The following is a 20,432-nucleotide window of genomic DNA, read 5'->3' as shown; positions in this document are numbered from 1 at the left end:
TGAGGTGATACCTCATTGTGGTTTTAATTTGCATTTTTCTGATGATTAGTGACATTGAGCATTTTTTCACATATCTATTGGCCATCTCTCTGTGTTCTTTGTAGAAGTATCTGTTCAGGTCCTTTGCATTTTTAAAAATTGTATTGTTTGTCTTCTTGGTGTTGAGTTGTATAAATTATTTATATATTTTGGAAATTAATCCCTTATCAGATGTATCATTGGCAAATATGTTCTCCTATTCAGTGGGCTCTCTTTTCCATTTTGTTGATGGTTTTTTCTTTGTTTCTTTCTCTCTCTCTTTTTTTTTTTTTACAGTGACAGAGTCAGAGAGAGAGACAGATAGGGACAGACAGATGGGAAGGGAGAGAGATGAGAAGCATCAATTCTTTGTTGTGGCACCTTAGTTGTTCATTGATTGCTTTCTCATTTGTGCCTTGACCGTGGGGCTACAGTCAAGCCAGTGACCCCCTACTCAAGCCAGCAACCATGGGGTCATGTCTGTGATCCCACACTCAAGTCAGAAACCCTGTGCTCAAGCTGGTGAGCCCGTGCTCAAGCCAGCAACCTTGGGGTTTTGAACCTGGGTCCTCTGCGTCCTAGTCCAACGCTCTATCCACTGCACCACTACCTGGTCAGGCTTGATGGTTTCTTTTGCTGTGCAAAAGCTTTTTAGTTTGATGTAGTCCCATTTGTTTATTTGTTTATTTTTTTTGTTTCCCTTGCCTGAAGAGATATATCAGCAAAAATACCACTACAAGAGATGTCTGATATTTTATTTCCTGTGTCTTATTCTAGGATTTTTATGGTTTTGCTACTTACATTTAAGTTTTTTATTCATTCTGAGTTTATTCTTGTGTGTGGTATATGTTGGTGGTCTAGTTTCTTTTTTTCTTTCTTCTTTTTCTTCTTTCTTTCTTTGGTTTTTTTTTTTTTTTTTTTTGCATGTTCCTGTCCAGTTTTCCTAACACCATTTATTGAAGAACCGTCTTTACTCCAGTGTTTACTCTTGCCTCCTTTGTCAAATATTAATTCACCATAAAGTCATGGGTTTATTACTGGCACTTCTGTTCTGTTCCATTGATCTGTATGCCTCTTTTTATGCCAGTACCAGTCTGTTTTGATTACAGTGGTCTTGTATAGTTTGATATCTGTAGTGTGATACCTCCAACTTTGTTTTTATTCCTCAAGATTGGTGAGGCTATTTGGGTCTTTTTGGTTCCATATAAATTTTTGGAATATTTGTTCTAGATCTTTGAAATATGACACTGGTAATTAAATAGGTATTTTATAGATTGCTTTGGGTAGAATGAAATATTTAATGATCTTAATTTTTCTAATTTATGAACATGATATATGTTTCCACTTATTTCTATCTTCCTCAGTTTCTTTCTTCAATATCCTATAATTTCCTAAGTACAGGGTTTTACCTCCTTGATTAAATTCATTCCTAAGTACCTTATTTTTTGTTGTTGTTGTTGCAATAGTAAATGGGATTGTTTTCTTAATTTCTCTTTCTGGTAGTTTATTATTGGTGTATAAAAATGCTACTGATTTCTGAATATTAATTTTGTATCCTGCTACTTTGCCATATTCATTTATTAAATCTAGTAGTTTTTTGGTGGATTCTTTAGGGTTTTCTATGTACCAAATCCTGTCATCTGGAATAATGACTTTTATTTCCTCCTTTCTGATTTGGATGCCTTTTATTTCTTCTTCTTGTCTGATTGCTTTGGCTAGGACTTCCAAGTACTATGTTGAATAAGAGTGGTAAAAGCAGATGCCCCTGTCATGTTCCTTAGGTTAAGGGAAACACTTTTGTTTTTGCTGTAATAATTAGATTTTGTAATTTAAATTAATTTTTACATAAGCACTTAATTTATGATTAAAAAATTTTCCTAGTATCTTTTTACCAGCCACAGTAAAAACAGAACAAAATCATGGAGTACTGAAGGATCTATTGTCTGAAGTTTCAGAGGCTATTAGTGTTTTCTGGAACAATCTCGTCTAGTTTCTCTCCAAAAATAAAATTCAACATTAGGGAATGACAAAATTAATTTAAAGGACTTCTTTTGCAATTTCTGTAGAAAGATATGGTTTTAAAAATTTTGTGTCTTAAATCTCAGTTCACTGATCAAAGTCCTTTTCTTGAATCCCAAGATTTGATACAAAGGTGATATTGTATTTAGGAACCCACATGGTTGAAACTAGTATTGACTGGTTACTTGCAGCTCAGCATGAATGAATTTTACTTCCTGATTACTGGTGGTCTTGGGAGAGAAATAATGGTCAGAAATCATACTGATATGACTGGGTACAATTCTTCTGAAGAGTGTTAACAGTTTTGTTCATTTTATGAAAGGAGAAATCAATATTATGAAGGTATTTCATATCAGTAATGCAAAGAAGGAACTACTATTTAGGAGGAAAACTGATGTAATTTATTTAGATCAGTGATTTTCAACTTCTTTAATTGTTAATTCAAAATTTAAAGTTATTTCTGAAGGATATTAAGGAGCTTGAAAAATGGATTAATAGTTGTACTTTTGTGAGAAAAAATCAACTGAGACTAAGTTAGTTTCAATATACATATAGAAATTTACCTTCTACTTTCAACTCTACAAATATTTGTAGATGCTTATGGTTTTCCTAACAAAAATATGTGTAGAATTTTGTAGTATTTGCTGGGGTTGATATTTTGAAGGATATGTTTTGTTGCTTTTGATACTTTTTTTCTTTTTTGTATTTCTCTGAAGCTGGAAATGGGGAGAGACAGTCAGACAGACTTCCGCATGCGCCGACCGGGATCCACCCGGCACGCCCACCAGGGGGCGACGCTCTGCCCACCAGGGGGTGATGCTCTGCCCCTCCGGGGTGGGGTGGGGTGGGGTGGGGTGGTGGTGTCGCTGTGTCGCAACCAGAGCCACTCTAGCGCCTGGGGCAGAGGCAAGGAGCCATCCCCAGTGCCCGGGTCATCTTTGCTCTAATGGAGCCTTGGCTGCGGGAGGGAAGAGAGAGACAGAGTGGATGGGGAAGCAGATAGGCGCTTCTCCTGTGTGCCCTGGTCGGGAATCGAACCCGGGACTTCTGCACGCCAGGCCGACGTTCTACCACTGAGCCAACCGGCCAGGGCTGCTTTTGATACTTTTTTTTATTGTTTACCTTTCTCTAAATACTAAGTAACTTAATTTTATTTTTTAAAGAAAATTTTTATTCATTTTTTTTTTTATAGAGGAGAGAGAGAGAGAGAGAGAAAGAGAGGGAGAGAGAGGGAGATACAGGAACATAGACCTGTTCCTGTATGTACCCTGATCGGGGATTAAACTGGCAACCTTTGCACTTTAGGACAATGCTCTAACTAATCAAGCTATCTAGCCAGGGCTGTAACTTAATATTTTAGAAGTTTTATAGAAATTCTCAAACATTGGATTTATCAGAAATCCTCTATTTCTCTGTAAAATATATTAATTAACAAATGCTTATAGTACACCAAACTGTTCAAATTTTCTGCCACCATTTCTGCTCCCAACAGGTTGAGTTGTATACTTACCAAGAGTTGGTTATGTTCTAAACCAAACCTGTTTACACCAATTATACTTATAGTACTTGTGATCCTATACTGTAATTATTTTTTTTTAATTATTATTATTTTTTTTGTATTTTTCTGAAGTTGGAAACAGGGAGGCAGTCAGACAGACTCCCGCATGCGCCCGACCGGGATCTACCTGGCACGCCCACCAGGGGGCGATGCTCTGCCCATCTGGGTCATCGCTCTGTTGCAACCAGAGCCATTCTAGCGCCTGAGGCAGAGGCCACGGAGCCATCCTCAGTGCCCGGGCCAACTTTGCTCCAATGGAGCCTTGGCTGCAGGAGGGGAAGAGAGAGAAAGAGAGGAAGGAGAGGGGGAGGGGTGGAGAAGCAGATGGGCGCTTCTCCTGTGTGCCCTGGCCGGGAATGGAACCCGGGACTCCTGCACGCCAGGCGATCCTATACTGTAATTAGATATTACATAAGTTAGTAAAAGTATGAGACTGAAAGAAAAGTGCTGTTGTGGTGTAAACAAAGTTTAATACTTTGATCAAACCACATACTAGTGAATTTCTAAAAAAATTTGCTATTGAATTACATGTAGGCCATAGAATTGTACATGACTGGAAGGAATTTGCCCTTAGATATCTTCAGTTACTCCTCCACTTTGAAGATTTTGAAACTGGAAACTGTAGATGATGTACATGGGTTGGATATTAGGCAAGAAACCAATTATGTTGTTAGCAAATTCACCATAAGAGGCAGGTACTTGGCACTACATTAAAAGACTAGGGAATAAACTTGGATTTTGTATTTAAGTTAAAATAAAAGCATTAGTGGACCTATAGATCCCCCTTTGATTCTTACTTTAATGAAGGTTTTTGATTATATGATTAGCCAATAATGTAGTTTATAATAAAGAAACTCTACTGTATATAATTGTGTAATTTTACAATTTTGTTAAAGAAGTAAATCATTTGCTGTCCCTAGTCCTTAAGAAAAAAGAATCCAAAGGTTTGTGTATTTATATATGTTATTTTATTAATAAGCTGCTTAAATATTCATATTTTTGTTTAGTCATAGTCATGTGATCAATGACTGATGTCACTAACAAATTTAGTAGAATTGGCATAAGAATAGGTAGTATCTAGCCTGAGATATGGAAGTCAGTGGGAGAAAATGCCCTCCACTGATTCAGACTATACCACCATGTTGTCTGACCATTGAAGAACAATCAATGCTAGGCATAGTAATGAGTCAGATCCTAAGAACCAGGCAGTGTGTTTCCACAGTCTCACTGTTGTGACAGCTGCAAAGTCCCTGTATCTCTAGGATTAGGCTATTTTTATTCTGATGGAATCAACCTTAATTTTGTTGTTGTTCATTCTGTTTGGAGTCAAGAATAAATAAGTGTAAATATAAAATTTATTTTTATAATTCACCAAGACCAGAGATAATGATATATTGAACAGAACTAAGTATATATCAACATTAAGTATGAAAGGAATTGTTGAGTACCATCTGTATTCCAGGCACTGTTTTCTTATTTCACCAATAAGTGGGATGGTATAGTTTGCCTACCTCTTTAGTGCATTCTGGTCTCCTTTCCTCCTCAAGTAGAATATAAGGTGAGCATGTATAAGGACTTTGCTCTGACTACTGTTATGTTCCAGGGCTTGGAACAGAATAGTTGCTCAGTAAATATTGGTTGAATGAGCAATGTTATCTAAGTTGTCTTTTCTTTTAATTCAGTTTTATTGATTGATTTTGAGAGAGAGAGAGAGAGAGAGAGAAAAACATGGATTTGTCCACTTATTTATGCATTCATTTGTTGATACTTGTGTGTGCCCTGACCTGGGATAAAACACAACATTGGCAAATTGGGATGACACTAACCAACTGTGCTACTCAGCCAGGGCTCTAAGTGAAAACCAAGTGAGATAGGTTGATAAACAAAGTGTTTGGGTTTTTTTTTTAAGATTTATTTATTCAATTTAGAGAGGGGGGAGAGAGAGGAAAAGGAAGAAAGGAGAGAAGGAAGGGAGGAGCAGGAAGCATCAACTCCCATATGTGTCTTGACCAGGCAAGCCCAGGGTTCGAACCAGCGACCTCAGCGTTCTAGGTCTATGCTTTATCCACTGCGCCACCACAGGTGAGGCTTATACAGATTTTAAAAGTTCAGAGAGGCTTCAACCAAATTATTTGAGGTTTTCAGCTACTAGTTGGTATAGTCATACCATTGTTTTAAATTCAGGTATTAGCCCTTTCTCCTCCATCTCACTGCAGTGTTGATGTTTTTGAATTTTTATATATAAAGAGTTTTTTAAAAGGCTAATTGTATCTTCCAAGGTTAAGTGTTCCATTAAAGAATGTACAGTTTTTTGGGTGCTTTTGTTTTAATAAACTGTATTTTCATAGGAAACAACATTAATTCCAGTATATATTAAGCATTACTCTTTGAGACTCTTTCACTTTAAGTAACAGTTGATAATTATTTTTATAACAGTGGTTAGGTAAGCTGATTAAGGGAATAGCTGTTTCACATGACTATTACAAAACCAGTCAAGAGATGCATATTGAGATACCATTTTCATTTCAGTACAAAGTGTTAAGAACTCCATGGATTATTATTATTATAACACAAATGTAATAACACAAAATGTAGCACTTGTTAAAAATTCCGAAAGCCTTAGGCTGCTGACTACATTTGACTAGTAAAGAAAGAGGAGTGGGCCCTGGCCGGTCGGCCTGGCGTGCGGGGGACCTGGGTTCGATTCCCGGCCAGGGCACATAGGAGAAGCGCCCATTTGCTTCTCTACCCCCCCCTCCTTCCTCTCTGTCTCTCTCTTCCCCTCCTGCAGCCAAGGCTCCATTGGAGCAAAGATGGCCCGGGCACTGGGGATGGCTCCTTGGCCTCTGCCCCAGGCGCTAGAGTGGCTCTGGTCACGGCAGAGCGACGCCCCGGAGGGGCAGAGCATCGCCCCCTGGTGGGCAGAGCGTGGCCCCTGGTGGGCGTGCCGGGTGGATCCCGGTTGGGCGCATGCGGGAGTCTGTCTGACTGTCTCTCCCCGTTTCCAGCTTCAGAAAAATACAAAAAAAAAAAAGAAAGAGGAGTGCTAGTTGTTACTAAGATCTTTTAAATAAGTGATATTTTCAGTTTCGTTTTTTGCAGAACCATTGCCCCTCAGTAGAAGAGCTTGTTTTTTGTTTGACACATTGCGTATTGGACAGAGGAATACCATGCAGACCGGTTTCTTTTTAGAACAGAATGAGATGGACAAAGAGTTAAATTTTCAGCAAATACTAAGTTATTATTATTATTTCAATACTAGGTTATTAACAGAGAGTTTAGAGAAGGATCTGATAGAACACTGAGGTGAGGTAGGTTTTCTTCTGACACTTCAAATGCATGAAGTGGTAACAGATGGAAGGCGATGGAGAGTTATTTGCAATTCAGATGTGATAAAAAGTTTGTTCGGCTGGACAATGTCCTGGAAGAACATGAGCTCAAAATAATAATCTGTCTGCTGTGGAATTTCTGGCCTGACCCAAATGATACCTTGTACTCACCGTGTGTGAAGGTGTTTGGGAATTCTCCTTGCTTATACAAATGGGATTTGAAGAGTGGGCTTTTATTTGTCACCAAACCAAGTAGGTGTACGAGGGCCTTTAGAGGATTTTTAAGGCTATTATTATGGGAGAATGTAGGAGAATCCTTATTGGGTTGTTACATGCATGCCTTCTCTGAATCTATGAGAACTCTCATGGTAGAGGAGAAATATTGGGAAAACCAAAAGACATGAAAGAAGTGTTGTGGAACTTTGTTCTGGACTGAGTGAGCTCTACCAGTGACTGGTTGAGTGTCCTTGGATGGGCTGCTTAATCTCTTCAGGCCAATTAACTTCACCTGTGAATGGTATCTTCTTTGGATCTTCTTTTTGTTTTTAAGATTACAAAAAATGTCTGCAGAATTGACACGTAGTTTAATACTTGGTGTCTATCATTGTTTGCCAAAACTTTTGGAATTTTGACTTGGAGGTAGTTGAATCAAGTTTAACTAGAATTTATCCCTGGAGCATTCCATTGTAGAAAATATTCTAAGAATCTGGATCAAGGTTTTCTATTGTGCATAATTTACAAAAACTGGAGCATGTGATTTCTAGTTACGTGCGAGTTCACAGGCGCTTGAGCTGTCCCACCTCTTCCTGGGCTTCCTTCTTTGTCCACAGTGTGTGCTCTTCCAGATAACTCCTGCCAAATGACTGTGCAACTTAGATACAAAGGCTTTTAGAAGTTACTGCAGCAGTATTTCTTTAGTATTTCTCTTAGCTATTTTTAAAGTTAGCCTAACACTTTTTTTTTTTTTTTTTTTTTTTTTTACAGAGACATAAAGAGAGTCAGAGAGAGGGATAGACAGGAACAGAGAGAGATGAGAAGCATCAATTATCAGTTTTTCGTTGTGACACTTTAGTTGTTCATTGATTGCTTTCTCATATGTGCCTTCACCATGGGGCTACAGCAGACCGAGTAACCCCTTGCTCAAGCCAGTGACCTTGGGTCCAAGCTGGTGAGCTTTTTGCTCCAGATGAGCCCGTGTTCAAGTTGGCGACCTCGGGGTCTCGAACCTAGGTCCTCCGCATCCCAGTTCGATGCTCTATCCACTGTGCCACCACCTGGTCAGGCTCTTTTTTTTTTTTTAGTTAAAAATCATTTATTTATTGATTTGAGAGAGAAAGAAACATTGTTATGTTGTGCTACTTATTTATATATTCATTGGTTGGTTCTTGTATGTGCCCTTGACCAGGGATGAAGCCTGCAACCATGGCATACCGTGACAACACTCTAACCAACTGAATTACCCAGCCATGGCTGCCTGACTTCTTCTTAAGGAGAATCATTTTAGACTGTCTCCTCAAGTTCCATAGTATTTATGTGTGTGTGTGTGTGTGTGTGTGTGTGTGTGTGTGTGTGTGTATTTATATATATAATGTATGTATATGTATATATGTGTGTGTGTGTGTGTGTGTGTGTAAGTATGGCTTAGAGCAGGGGTCCCCAAACTACGGCCCATGGGCCGCATGCGGCCCCCTGAGGTCATTTATCCGGCCCCCGCCGCACTTCCGGAAGGGGCACCTCTTTCATTGGTGGTCAGTGAGAGGAGCATAGTTCCCATTGAAATACTAGTCAGTTTGTTGATTTAAATTTACTTGTTCTTTATTTTAAATATTGTATTTGTTCCTGTTTTTTTTTACTTTAAAATAAGATATGTGCAGTGTGCATAGGGATTTGTTCATAGTTTTTTTTTATAATCCGGCCCTTCAATGGTCTGAGGGACAGTGAACTGGCCCCCTGTGTAAAAAGTTTGGGGACTCCTGGCTTAGAGTAAGGGTCAGGATCTTCTTTGACTTTTAGAAATAACTTGTAAGAAATTTAATTTAAATAACAATACACTTATATCTTTTTAAGAAGTATGGAATAACTTTCTCTCTATCCCACTTATTCTGCTGTTTTCTAATCACAGAACTGGTATTTATCCAGTGTGTACTGGTATGGTTGTTGAAATATTACAATTCCTTGAATCAGTTGATATTTAGCTACTGTTCCATCTTCTCCAAGTGCTACCACAGCTTCAGGCCTTCTGCCCCTACCCCCGGACCTTCTTGCACCACCCCTGGTTTCATCACCTAAAAGGAGAATCTGCCTTGGCTGGTTGGCTCAGTGGATAAAGCGTCTACCTGGCATGTGGATGTCCCGGGTTCAATTTCCAGTCAGGGCATACAAGAGAAGCAACCATCTGCTTCTCTACCCTTTCTCCCTCCTTCTCTCTTTCTCTCTCTTCTCCTCCTGCAGCCATGGCCCCAGGCACTGAGGATGGCTCCCTGGAGCCTCTACCTCAGGTGCTAAAAATAGCTCAGTTATGAACATGGCCACAGATGGGCAGAGCATCCGTCTGGTAGGGCACATGTGGGAGTCTGTCTCTTTGTCTCCCCTCCTCTCACTTGGAAAGTAAGGAGGACAAAAAGGGAGAATCCTAGGCATACCAGGACCCCCAGGATTTGCCTCCACTCCGAGGCTGGGCATGCTCTAATTTTTAGTTACCTTACCTTCCTGATGGCTGACTTTCAATTATTGCTCTTGCTTATTCTCACTGAAGAAGCAAAAGGGGGAGGGGGAGGGGCACAGAGAAAACTAGACAGAGGGTGACGGAGGACAATCTGACTCTGGGTGAGGGGTATGCAACATAATTTAATGACAAGATAACCTAGACATGTTTCTTTGAATATATGTACCCTGAATTATTAATGTCATCCCATTAACATTAATAAAAATTTATAAAAAAAAAAAAGAAGCAAAAGGAAGGAGTTAAATCTAAGAAAAAATAGTTGGAAAAAAAGAGGGGAATAAGAAAAATACTTAACTACATAAGTATTAGTCACAACATACTGAAATAATAAATGTGTAAAAAGATGAATAAGATGATAAAAATGTCTATATTGGAAGACACTAAAGAAAATAATAGAGGTGAGTTTGGGAGAAAGCACAGTAACATAGGTTAAGGTGACTAAAGCTAACTGTAAGTTTAAAATGTAAGGAAAGGAATATACTAGAAAGGTTCAACAGAATTGTTCTATAAAAGAAATTCAGGAAGCAATGTACAGTCCAAAAGTTAACTCCACCCATGTACAAACAGTGGCCTTGGAGTTGAGGCAGCTACAGCTATAAACTTCCAATCCTGGTGACTTCCTGGAGCTGGGACTCGGCGGGGGAACAGACATCTCCGTGTGACTGTTCTTGGGTTTGTACAGTTTCTCTTACCCCCAACCTCAGTTCATTATTCTCTGATCAGGACTGTAGCTCATTGTCTACTAGCTTCTACCTACTATTTCACTTAATATAAAAAGTGTTTCTTTTACCAGATAGTGAGTTCTTTGTGAACTGAATTGGCCTTGTTTATGCGGGTATCCTGAGAGCTTAGCCCAATAGCAGGCATTTAGTAAGCAGTTAGTAAATGTTTGTTAGATGTTAGAGTTGTATGTCATTTGGTTCTGGTCCTTAATGTGCCAGAGCAAGTTTTTACTTGTTCCTGAGAGTGGCTGTCAGTTGCCATATTTAGCCCACTGACTTTTCCTTCAAAACCACATAGCACATTGCTCAGAGGGCATTGGTTCTTGAGGCAAAACCAGCCTTCCATTAGTTTCAAATGAAAAAAGAAAACAAACAAACCTTAAGTTGAGCAAATGATGATCTAGAACAGAGGCTGGCAAACATTTTCTGTAAAGGGGCAGATAGTAAATATTTTGGCTTTACATGCCACAGGTCTCTGTCACAGCTACTCAGCTCTGACTTCATAGAGCAAAAGGAGCCCAGATGATACATGAATGTGTGTGGCCATGCTGCAGCACAACTTTATTTACAAAAGCAGGTGATGAACTAGGTTTGGCCCAAGGGCCAAAGTGTTCCCTCCCTTAAACTATAATATGGAAGAGAATATTGCTAACATTGGAGAGCTACATGCAGGTAACTTAACTGGGAACTAGGAAATGGAGGCTTTGAAGGAGTCAAATGTTCATACTTATTTGTATTTTCTATAACTGTTGGGATAGTGGGTTTTTAAAAGATTTTATTGATTTAAGAGAGAGAAAGAAAGGGAGAGGAGTGTGAGAGGAGCAGGACAACTCATAGTAGTAGTAGTAGTTGCTTCTTCATCTTTTTTTTTAGACAGACAAGAAGGGAGAGAGATAAGAAGCATCAACTGATAGTCATGGCACCTTAGTTCATTAATTGCTTGCTTATAGTAATAGCAGGCTATGAGAATAGGTTGTTCTCAATGCTTTCTTGACTGGGGAGCTCCAGCCGAGCCAGTGACTCCTTGCTCAAGCCAACGACTGTGGGCCCAAGCCAGCCGTTTTGGATTTGAAGCCAGCCACCTTTGCATTCAAGCTAGTGACCATGGGGTCATATCTATGATCCATTGCTCAAGCCCGCAACCCTGCACTCAAGCCAGATGAGCCTGCACTTAAGCTGATGACTTTGGGGTTTGCAACCTGGGTCCTCAGCATCCCAGGCTAATGCTGTATCTACTGCATCACCACCTGTTCAGGCAGTAGTTGTTTTTTCGTATGGGCCTTGACCAGGCAAGCCCTGGGTTTTGAACCGGCAACCTCAGCATTCCAGGTCCGTGCTTTATCCACTACACCATAGTGCTTTATCTGTCATAAGTGTTTAATAAATATTTATTAATTTGATATGGGATCCAACTATGTCACTTATCCTCCCTGGGCTTGTCATCTCATCTAAAATTTAAGGGGTTTAATGTTATGTGATCTTTAATGTCTCTGCAGTTTAAAAAATCTGTGATTCTGTGACAGTGGAAGGCCAGATGGTTTATTCTTTAAAGATAATTGTTGATTTATAACATTTCCCCCATGCTCTTAATATCTTTTTTTCCCTGATTATTATTATTTTTTTACAAAGAAAAAAAGTGATTTAATTTATTCTTTAATAAAAAAGCATTTCATACTAACTGTGTATGACTAGACAGGTATGGTGCAAGATCTCTTAGAGACAAATAGTGAAAATTTCCCTAGAAAGTGCCAGAGGAAGCACTGTGTATGCTTTTTTAAAAATTATTGATTTATTGTGTTTACATTGATCCTAGTGTCCCCCCGAATACATGCCCCCCCCGTGTTCCCCAGTACATCCTGCTGTCCCCTTCCGGTAACGCCCTCCCCCCTTCCCTCTAGGATTTGCTTTTCTGCTCTCGTCCCATCCTCTCAGCCTATCATCCCCTTTCCCTCTGTCTGCTCTCCTTCAGGCTCTTAATATCTTGATACGGAATTCTGCAATGGTGGTTTTTATACATTCTGTTTGTGGACCTTTCCACAATGGAACTCACTGTCCTCTAGGCTCTCTCCCTCTCTCTTTCATCCATCTATATCACCTCATCCTGCGAATTTATTAAACCTAATCACTTTTGTTGTTGTTGTTTAAAAGAATAAGTTAGCTATAAAGGTGACCCAGACAGTCTCAGGTGATTCTTTGTAGAATGATGATGATAAAGGTGAGGATCAGTGTTTGTCTTTTAGAATTACATTTTCTTTTTTTTTTTTTTTTTTGACACAAACAGAGTCAGAGAGAGGGACAGATAGGAAGGGAGAGAGATGAGAAGCATCAGTTCTTTGTTGCAGCTCCTTAGTTGTTCAGTGATTGCTTTCTAATATGTGCCTTGACCAGGGGGCTACAGCAGAGCGAGTGACCCATTGCTCAAGCCAGTGACCTTGGGCTCAAGCCAGCGACCTTTGAGTTCAAGCTAGAATTACATTTTTCTAAAGCCTGTATCTGAAAGGCAAATATTCCATATTGCTTTATTCATTTAAACTATTAAAGATAAATAACAGTCCAAAATAACTGTAAATATTACAGATGTAAATTTTTATCACCTTACCTAAATTCTAAATTCTTCTTTTACTTAAACTTTTGATAGATTTTTCTGTTTCTAAAGAGTGATTTAAGATTAGGTAAGCCATTCTCAGGAAGTATAAACTGTTATATATTTCTAGTCTACAATAGGGAAAAACTTCAAAAAACTCTAAAACTTCTTATAAGGATACAGAAAATTTCTCTTTATTTCTCAGGCTTTTGAAGTTTCCTAGTCTCTATTTTTACTAAGTATGGATGTGTGCTAAAAATGACATAAATAAGATAATATTTTTATAAACATAATTTAAACTAGCTCTTCTTAAACTTTAATGGGCTTAAATATGTCATAACCTTGGGAAATCTTATTTTTAAAAAATGGGTTCTGATTTACTAGGCTTAGAGTGGGGTTTAAAGACTTGAGATTTTGAAGGTAGGTTCTTCCAAATTACTTTAAATACAGTACACTAAGATTATGTTTAGCCATACATAAACATTTTTCTGTGTTTTGGGCTGGCCCATTTAATTCTACTGGACAGGCTCTTCATCTTCTTTCCCCCCTGCTGCTGGCACGGTCCCTGCTGAGGGTAATTTTTGTCTTTCAGCTAATCGCCTCTGCAGTTTGGCACTTCCTTTTCTCATTCAGACTTTTTCTTTTACATTTTATTCCAGTCTTGTTGACTCACCCCTTTGTTTTCAAACTGTTTTAGTAGTGTTATCAAGGTAGCTCTAACAATAAATGCCTGTAGTAGATTGAAAACTTATTCTGCTACTGACAATGTAGGAAATATTCATAAAGGCAAGTGTTGGCAGAAGAGGCAAGTGTAGGCCTTCACTTTGAGGTGGGTGTCTCGTAGGTAAGGTGACCCTGGGCAGCTGTTGGTTTACATCTCTATCCTGGCGTGTTGTTAATAGTTCCTATTTTCATGCTAAAACAATGTTCTGCTTTGGACAGTACATTTTACATTCATCCTGTTCATGTTTCCTAGAGTTTTACTTACTCTTTCCCAATAGTACATATTCCCTATTCTTCCCAGTATATCTGTATAACATGACAATCAAGGTACTTTAGTATTAACCATCTAGTTTCTTTTTGGGCAATGAATATACTTTGTGTGTGTTGTGAAAATACAAATTCAATAACTAGAATAGAAAATTTTACATCTGAATTTTTATTAGCAGTATCTTCCAAAATTATTTCACAATTAAAAACAATTTCTAGAATCTCTGCATTTTTTAGATCTCAAGAATCAATTTCTAATATATTCAGAAACGGCAGGCTTTTTTTTTTTTTTTTTAATTCAAGAAATAAGTATCTTAGAACTGGGCCAAATGATACCAAATTAGTATGGTTTGTTAGGGCAAAGAAGAAAGTATGATTATAGAGTCTAGACTGCTTCATTTTAAGCAGAGGGAGCAATTTTAAAAATTTTATGTGTGAAATATATAAAAAGAACTTAAATTAAAAACTATGAACAATTGGGCTATTAATAAATACCCTGTGTCAGGAAGGTAACAGTAGTTGTACCTTCCGGCACACACATGTCATGGAATTGCTGCATAGGCAACCACTCCTAAGTTATAGAGCTTAGTTAAAATGCTACTGTACTTTATGTTGCTAATTTGTGAATATATTGATGCATTGGTTCAATCTGTGACATTTATATAAAACTGACCTTTATTAGAAGCCACTTATAGCTATAACCACTAAGAAACTCAGTATGTACTTCTGCAATAAGCAGTTACTTTGGACATGACCTGAAACCTTTCTATTCAGAAGTCTAGGTGGAATTTTGGTTCAAGCGTTTTAGGAGCAGATTCCCCTCGTTACTCACTTGTTTATTTCTTTTGTTTTTTTTCATAGTGCTATATTTAAAATATTGTCTCTTTTTGTTGTTTTATTTTTCTTAGGTTCAGCTGAAGCCATTAATTTGTGATTATTATTCGCTAGCAAGTGCTTGAAAATAAGGAATTCAGTTTTTGCCCCTCGTCATTGGAGAAGACAGTTGGAAAGCTTGTGGGGTTGGTTGTCTGTCCCTCCATCCTCCTCTTCTCTCTGGCCCTACACCCCGCATGTACTAGCTAGCTGGAGCTCTTCTTGCTGTACCTGCCCCTGGCTGCTTCAGGTGTAGTGCACTGGCCGTGCAGCCACCTAAGCCTAAGGGTCACTTGTTAGTATTCAGCCTTACCGGTTTTATTTTATTTTTTTTTACCTTAGCCTATCAAGTTGCCAATTACATCAAGAAGTATGTATTAGGGAAAATTGGAATCTGTCTTCTTATTCCCATCCTTATTGCCTTTTTCTGAAGTATTCCAATTATACTATTCACTTTTTTTGGTCATTATGTCTCACCGTAGCAATTTAAGAACCCATTGACTCCTATTGTATTTTTCTCCAGTGCATTCTTTAACTGATTAATTAAGTAGTCTGTCTGGCCTTGTTCCTGCTCAAAACTCTTACATAGCATTAGATTATCAATTTCAGTATTTCGTGGAGCATTGTGGGTACCTCGGTTTCTTTGCGAATTTCTTCAGGCAAGTGGAAGGACTAAATGGGTAGGAGTCTGGAGTTGTAACCCTGGTTAGCCAGAGTAACTTGGATTTTAATTACTGTAATTTTTCTTTTTTCTTAATGCTTCACAAATTGCATGTCATCATTGTGCAGGGCCCATGCTAATCTCTGTGTTCTTCCAATGTTAGTATGTATGCCGCTGAAGCGAGCACAATCTATTTTCCTTTCTGAAGTTAAGCAGAAAGATTTATTCTTCAGAAGAAGGTCCACTACTGAAGAGATTTCAGATGTGATACTGTTCCCTCAGAGTGGCTATTCCTGATAACTTTATGTCAGTAGGGTCTTGGCAGGTTTTCTCTGTCATTATACACCCTTTATTGCCTTCACAGCACTTAATCACAATTTCTAATTTTATTTTTGCGTGTATGTATGTGGGGACTCACATCTCGCATTCTTTATCTCCACCATTGGGTCCTAACCCTCCCAAGGGCAGAGAGATAAGTTTTAGTCACTGAATTCTCCTTTAGTACCTCCTGTGATGCTCTACACAGTGTTTAGACCATTTATATTTAATGTAATTAGTGACATGATTGGCTTTAAATCTAAATTGCTATTGTTTCCTGTTGTCCTGTCTGTTGTATTTTCTTTTTTCCTTTCTTTTCTTGCCTTCTTTTGGGTTAATTGTATTTTTTTATACTATTCTTCTAACTGCCTGAATTAACCGTGAGACACATTCTTTTTTTTTTGGATTAATTTTAATTGTATTTTTTTATTATGCAATTTATTCTACATACTATTGGCTCATTATGTTCTTTTTAAAAAACTAATTGCTCTGGAGTTTACAACATAAATTTCAACTTTCCATCATTTACTTTCAAATACTAGTATAACATTTTATGTTTAATGTAAGGACCTGAAATCTTACACTTCTCTTTCTCCTCTCCATTTTCTGTGATGTTGTAATCAAATGTTTTATTTCTGCATGTGATAAACCTGACAGTATACTGTAAACCACTTTTGCAATAAGCAGTCAATTAACTTAAAATTTAAAATAAGATATAGCCTGACCTGTGGTGGCGCAGTGGATAAAGTGTTGACCTGGAAACGCTGAGGTCGCCGGTTCGAAACCCTGGGCTTGCCTGGTCAAGGCACATATGGGAGTTGATGCTTCCAGCTCCTCCCCCCTTCTCTCTGTCTCTCTCTCCTCTCTCTCCCTCTCTCTCTCCTCTCTAAAAAAATGAATAAATAAAAAAAAATTAAAAAATAAAATAAAATAAAATAAAATAAGATATAAAATGTCTTTTTTTTTTTACCTGCAAATCTGCCTTTTCTGGCACTCTTCATCATTTGTATGAATTCAGGTTTCCATCTGGTATACTCTTCTTCCTGAAGTGCTTTCTGTAATGTCTTTTGTGTGCAGATAAATTCTGTCAACTTTTGTCTGTCTTGAAAAAGTTTGTTGGCGCTGGCTGGTTTGCTCAGTGGTAGAGCATTGGCCTGGCGTGCAGGAGTCCCGGGTAAAATTCCCGGCCAGGGCACACAGGAGAAGCGCCCATCTGCTTCTCCACCCCTCTCCCTCTCCTTCCTCTCTGTCTCTATCTTCCCCTCCCACAGCCAAGGCTCCATTGGAGCAAAGTTTGCACGGGCGCTGAGGATGGCTCTGCGGCCTCTGCCTCAGGCTCTGAATCCTAGAATGGCTCTGATTGTGGCAGAGCAACGCCCCAAGATGGGCAGAGCATCGCCCCCTGGTGGGCGTGCCGGGTGGATCCCAGTCGGGCGCATGAGGTAGTCTGTCTGACTGCCTCCCCATTTCCAACTTCAGAAAAAAATAAAATAAAATAAAAAATAACTGAAAAAAAAAGTTTGTTGCTTGTGATATTTCCATTGGATGTAGAATTATACGTCACCAGTATTATATATTTTTAAGCTTTTTAGTGATGTCATGCCAACTGCCTTGTATAGTTTCAGATGAAGCATTTGTGTTCACTTTTCTTTGTTTCTTTGTATGTAATGTGTCTTTTTTTTTTTTTTTTACTGCTTTTAAGATTTTATTTTTCGGCCTGACCTGTGGTGGCGCAGTGGATAAAGCCTCAACCTGGAATGCTGAGGTTGCTGGTTCAAAACCCTGCACTTGTCTTGTCTAAAGCACTTATGGGAGTTGAAGCTTCCTGCTCATCCTCTCTTTCTCTCTCTCTCACTCTCTCCTCTCTAAAATGAATAACTAACAACAACTAAAAAAATTTTACTTTTCTCATTTGTTTTCAGTAATTTGAATATGGCATGCCTTGGCATGTGTTTTTGGTATGTGTATTCTTGCTTGAGGTTTGATGAGAGATTTAAATTTGTGCGTTTATAGTCTTCACCAAGTTTTTAAGAATTCCGGTCATTATTTCATCAGATAGTATTTTCTGTTTACTTCTCTGAGATTCCAATTATGCATTAGACCATTTGATGTTGCTCCAAAGGTCAGTGAGGCTTGGTGCATTTTTTCATTCTTTTGTCATCTATGCTTGACTTTGGTGAGTTACTGTTTCCATTCCTCCAAGTCTATTAATCTTTTCTTCTGTGGAATCTTAATCTTCTTTTGGTCCCATCCAGTGAATTTATTGTTTTAGATATTGTATATTTTATCTTGCAAAGTTCTATTTGAATCTATTTTTATATAATTTATTTTTTCATTGAAATTCTTGAAACTATATATAATAGCTTTGAAGAGCTCATATGCTTAATTCTATTATCTCTGCCATTTCTAGATCTGCTCAACTGGCTAATTTTATGAGTCAAATTTTCCTACTTCTTGACACATTTAGTAATTTTTTATTGGATGCTAGACATTGTAAATGTTCCATTTTGTTACCTTCTTTTAAAGTGGTGTTCTTTCTTCTGGAAGATAATTACTGACATCTTGATCTTTTGAGGCTTGCTTTGAATATTTTGAAGCTATGTTAAGAAGGGTTTAAAGCAGGGGTCCCCAAACTACGGCCCGCGGGCCGCATGCAGCCCGCTGAGTCCATTTATCCGGCCCCCGCCGCACTTCCGGAAGGGGCACCTCTTTCATTGGTGGTCAGTAAGAGGAGCATAGTTCTCATTGAAATACTGGTCAGTTTGTTGATTTAAATTTACTTGTTCTTTATTTTAAATATTGTATTTGTTCCCATTTTGTTTTATTTTTTTTTTTACTTTAAAATAAAATATGTGCAGTGTGCACAGGGATTTGTTCATAGTTTGTTTTATAGTCCGGCCCTCCGACGGTCTAAGGGGCAGTGAACTGGCCCCCTGTGTAAAAAGTTTGGGGACCCCTGGTTTAAAGTAACCATTAGCCCATTAGTAAGGCATGGTCCTTCTAGAGCAGGGGTCCCCAAACTTTTTACACAGGGGGCCAGTTCACTGTCCCTCAGACCGTCGGAGGGCCGGACTATAAAAAAAACTATGAACAAATCCCTGTGCACACTGCACATATCTTATTTTAAAGTAAAAAAACAAAACGGGAACAAATACAATATTTAAAATAAAGAACAAGTAAATTTAAATCAACAAACTGACCAGTATTTCAATGGGAACTATGGGCCTGCTTTTGGCTAATGAGATGGTCAATGTGCTCCTCTCACTCACCACCAATGAAAGAGGTGCCCCTTCTGGAAGTGCGGTGGGGGCTGGATAAATGGCCTCAGGGGGCCGCATGTGGCCCACGGGCCGTAGTTTGGGGACCCCTGTTCTAGAGTATCTACAGAGTGCCCTGGGGAGTCAACTATAGTAGTTTCTCAGAATTTCTTTGTTTTTGATGACTTTGATAGTGTTGAGGAGTATTGTGGGATATTTTTAGACGGTTCAGTTTGGGTCTATGTGACTTTTTTTGTTCTTCATGGTTAGACTAGGGTTATAGGTTTTGGAAGGAAGAACACAGAGTTAAAGTGATATTTTCATCATACTAGGTAAGAATATATACTCTTCACTTAACACTGATGAATTTAACCTTGATATCCTGGCTAAAGTAGCATTTGTCAGGTTTCTCCACAGTAAAATTCCTCTTTCCCTCTACTTTTTATATTGTACTCTTTGGAAGAAAGTGACTGAGTGTAGCTCACACTTTTTAGGATTATAATGCTCCTCTTTTTGGAGTTTGAAATATCTACATAAATTATTTGAAATTGTCAGGGGTCCCCAAGACCATTCTCACATTTAATGATCTGCTAGAAGGACTCAGGGAAACAATGTAGAGTTGTACTCACAGCTGTGACTAAGTACAGCAGAAGGATACTAAGCAAAATTAGCAAAGTGAAAAGGTGCATGGGATGAAATCCAGGGGAAACCAGGCACAAGCCTTCAGAGTGTCTCCCAGTAGCATCATAGAGGAGGCAATTGATTGTCCAGTGGTGAATTACATCATAGGTGAAATGTTACTAACCAGGAGAGCTCATTAGAGAGTCAGTGCCCAGGATATTTAATGGGGCCGATCACATGGGTACCACTGCTTGGGACATTCCCAAATTTTAGACTCCCTGGATGAAAGCAGGTGTTTAGCATAAATTATATTTTTTATGCCAATAATTGAGGCATAGAATAGTGTGAGCCACTCTTACCAGTTCTGCGAATGGTGGGGCCCTCCTGAAATCTAAATTCTTAGATGCTAGCCAAAGGCTGATCTTGTAAGCAGAACTTTCACAGGATACCAATCAGTCCTGCTAGGTAAACTCTTCTGTTTACCGTGAGAATTTATCTCTTCTTACTTATGTATATAATCATTAACTATATCAGTGTAGATTCATGGGTACTTAATTTATAGTTTGGATTATGTTCCAAAACTACATTATTTATTTTGTAGCTCAAATTGTTACAGCCTTGGTTCTTTCATACTTTTGGCCCTACAGGATGGGTTATCATGTGCTTTAGTCCTAGAATCAGCCATTTCTCTAGGGAACCTGCTTTCATTCTGTAATGAAGTTTAAAAACATGAAGTTTGTTGTGGAAAACTTGGGAA

General features: G+C 38.5%; 1 protein-coding gene and 1 non-coding gene across 7 annotated transcripts in view; one reads left to right on the top strand and one right to left on the bottom strand.

The window, feature by feature from the left end:
* Positions 1 to 20,432, top strand: part of FRYL (FRY like transcription coactivator) — a 290,359-nt gene that overhangs the window by 91,888 nt on the left and 178,039 nt on the right. The window lies entirely within an intron of this gene.
* Positions 15,564 to 15,666, bottom strand: LOC136407329 (U6 spliceosomal RNA). The gene has a single exon (XR_010751877.1). It is a non-coding gene; the product is annotated as a U6 spliceosomal RNA (small nuclear RNA).

The sequence above is a fragment of the Saccopteryx leptura genome, chromosome 5, assembly GCF_036850995.1.
Source record: "Saccopteryx leptura isolate mSacLep1 chromosome 5, mSacLep1_pri_phased_curated, whole genome shotgun sequence".
NCBI lineage: Eukaryota > Metazoa > Chordata > Mammalia > Chiroptera > Emballonuridae > Saccopteryx > Saccopteryx leptura.
Note: the sequence above shows the minus strand (reverse complement) of the source record. Positions and strands in the feature narration are given on the sequence as shown.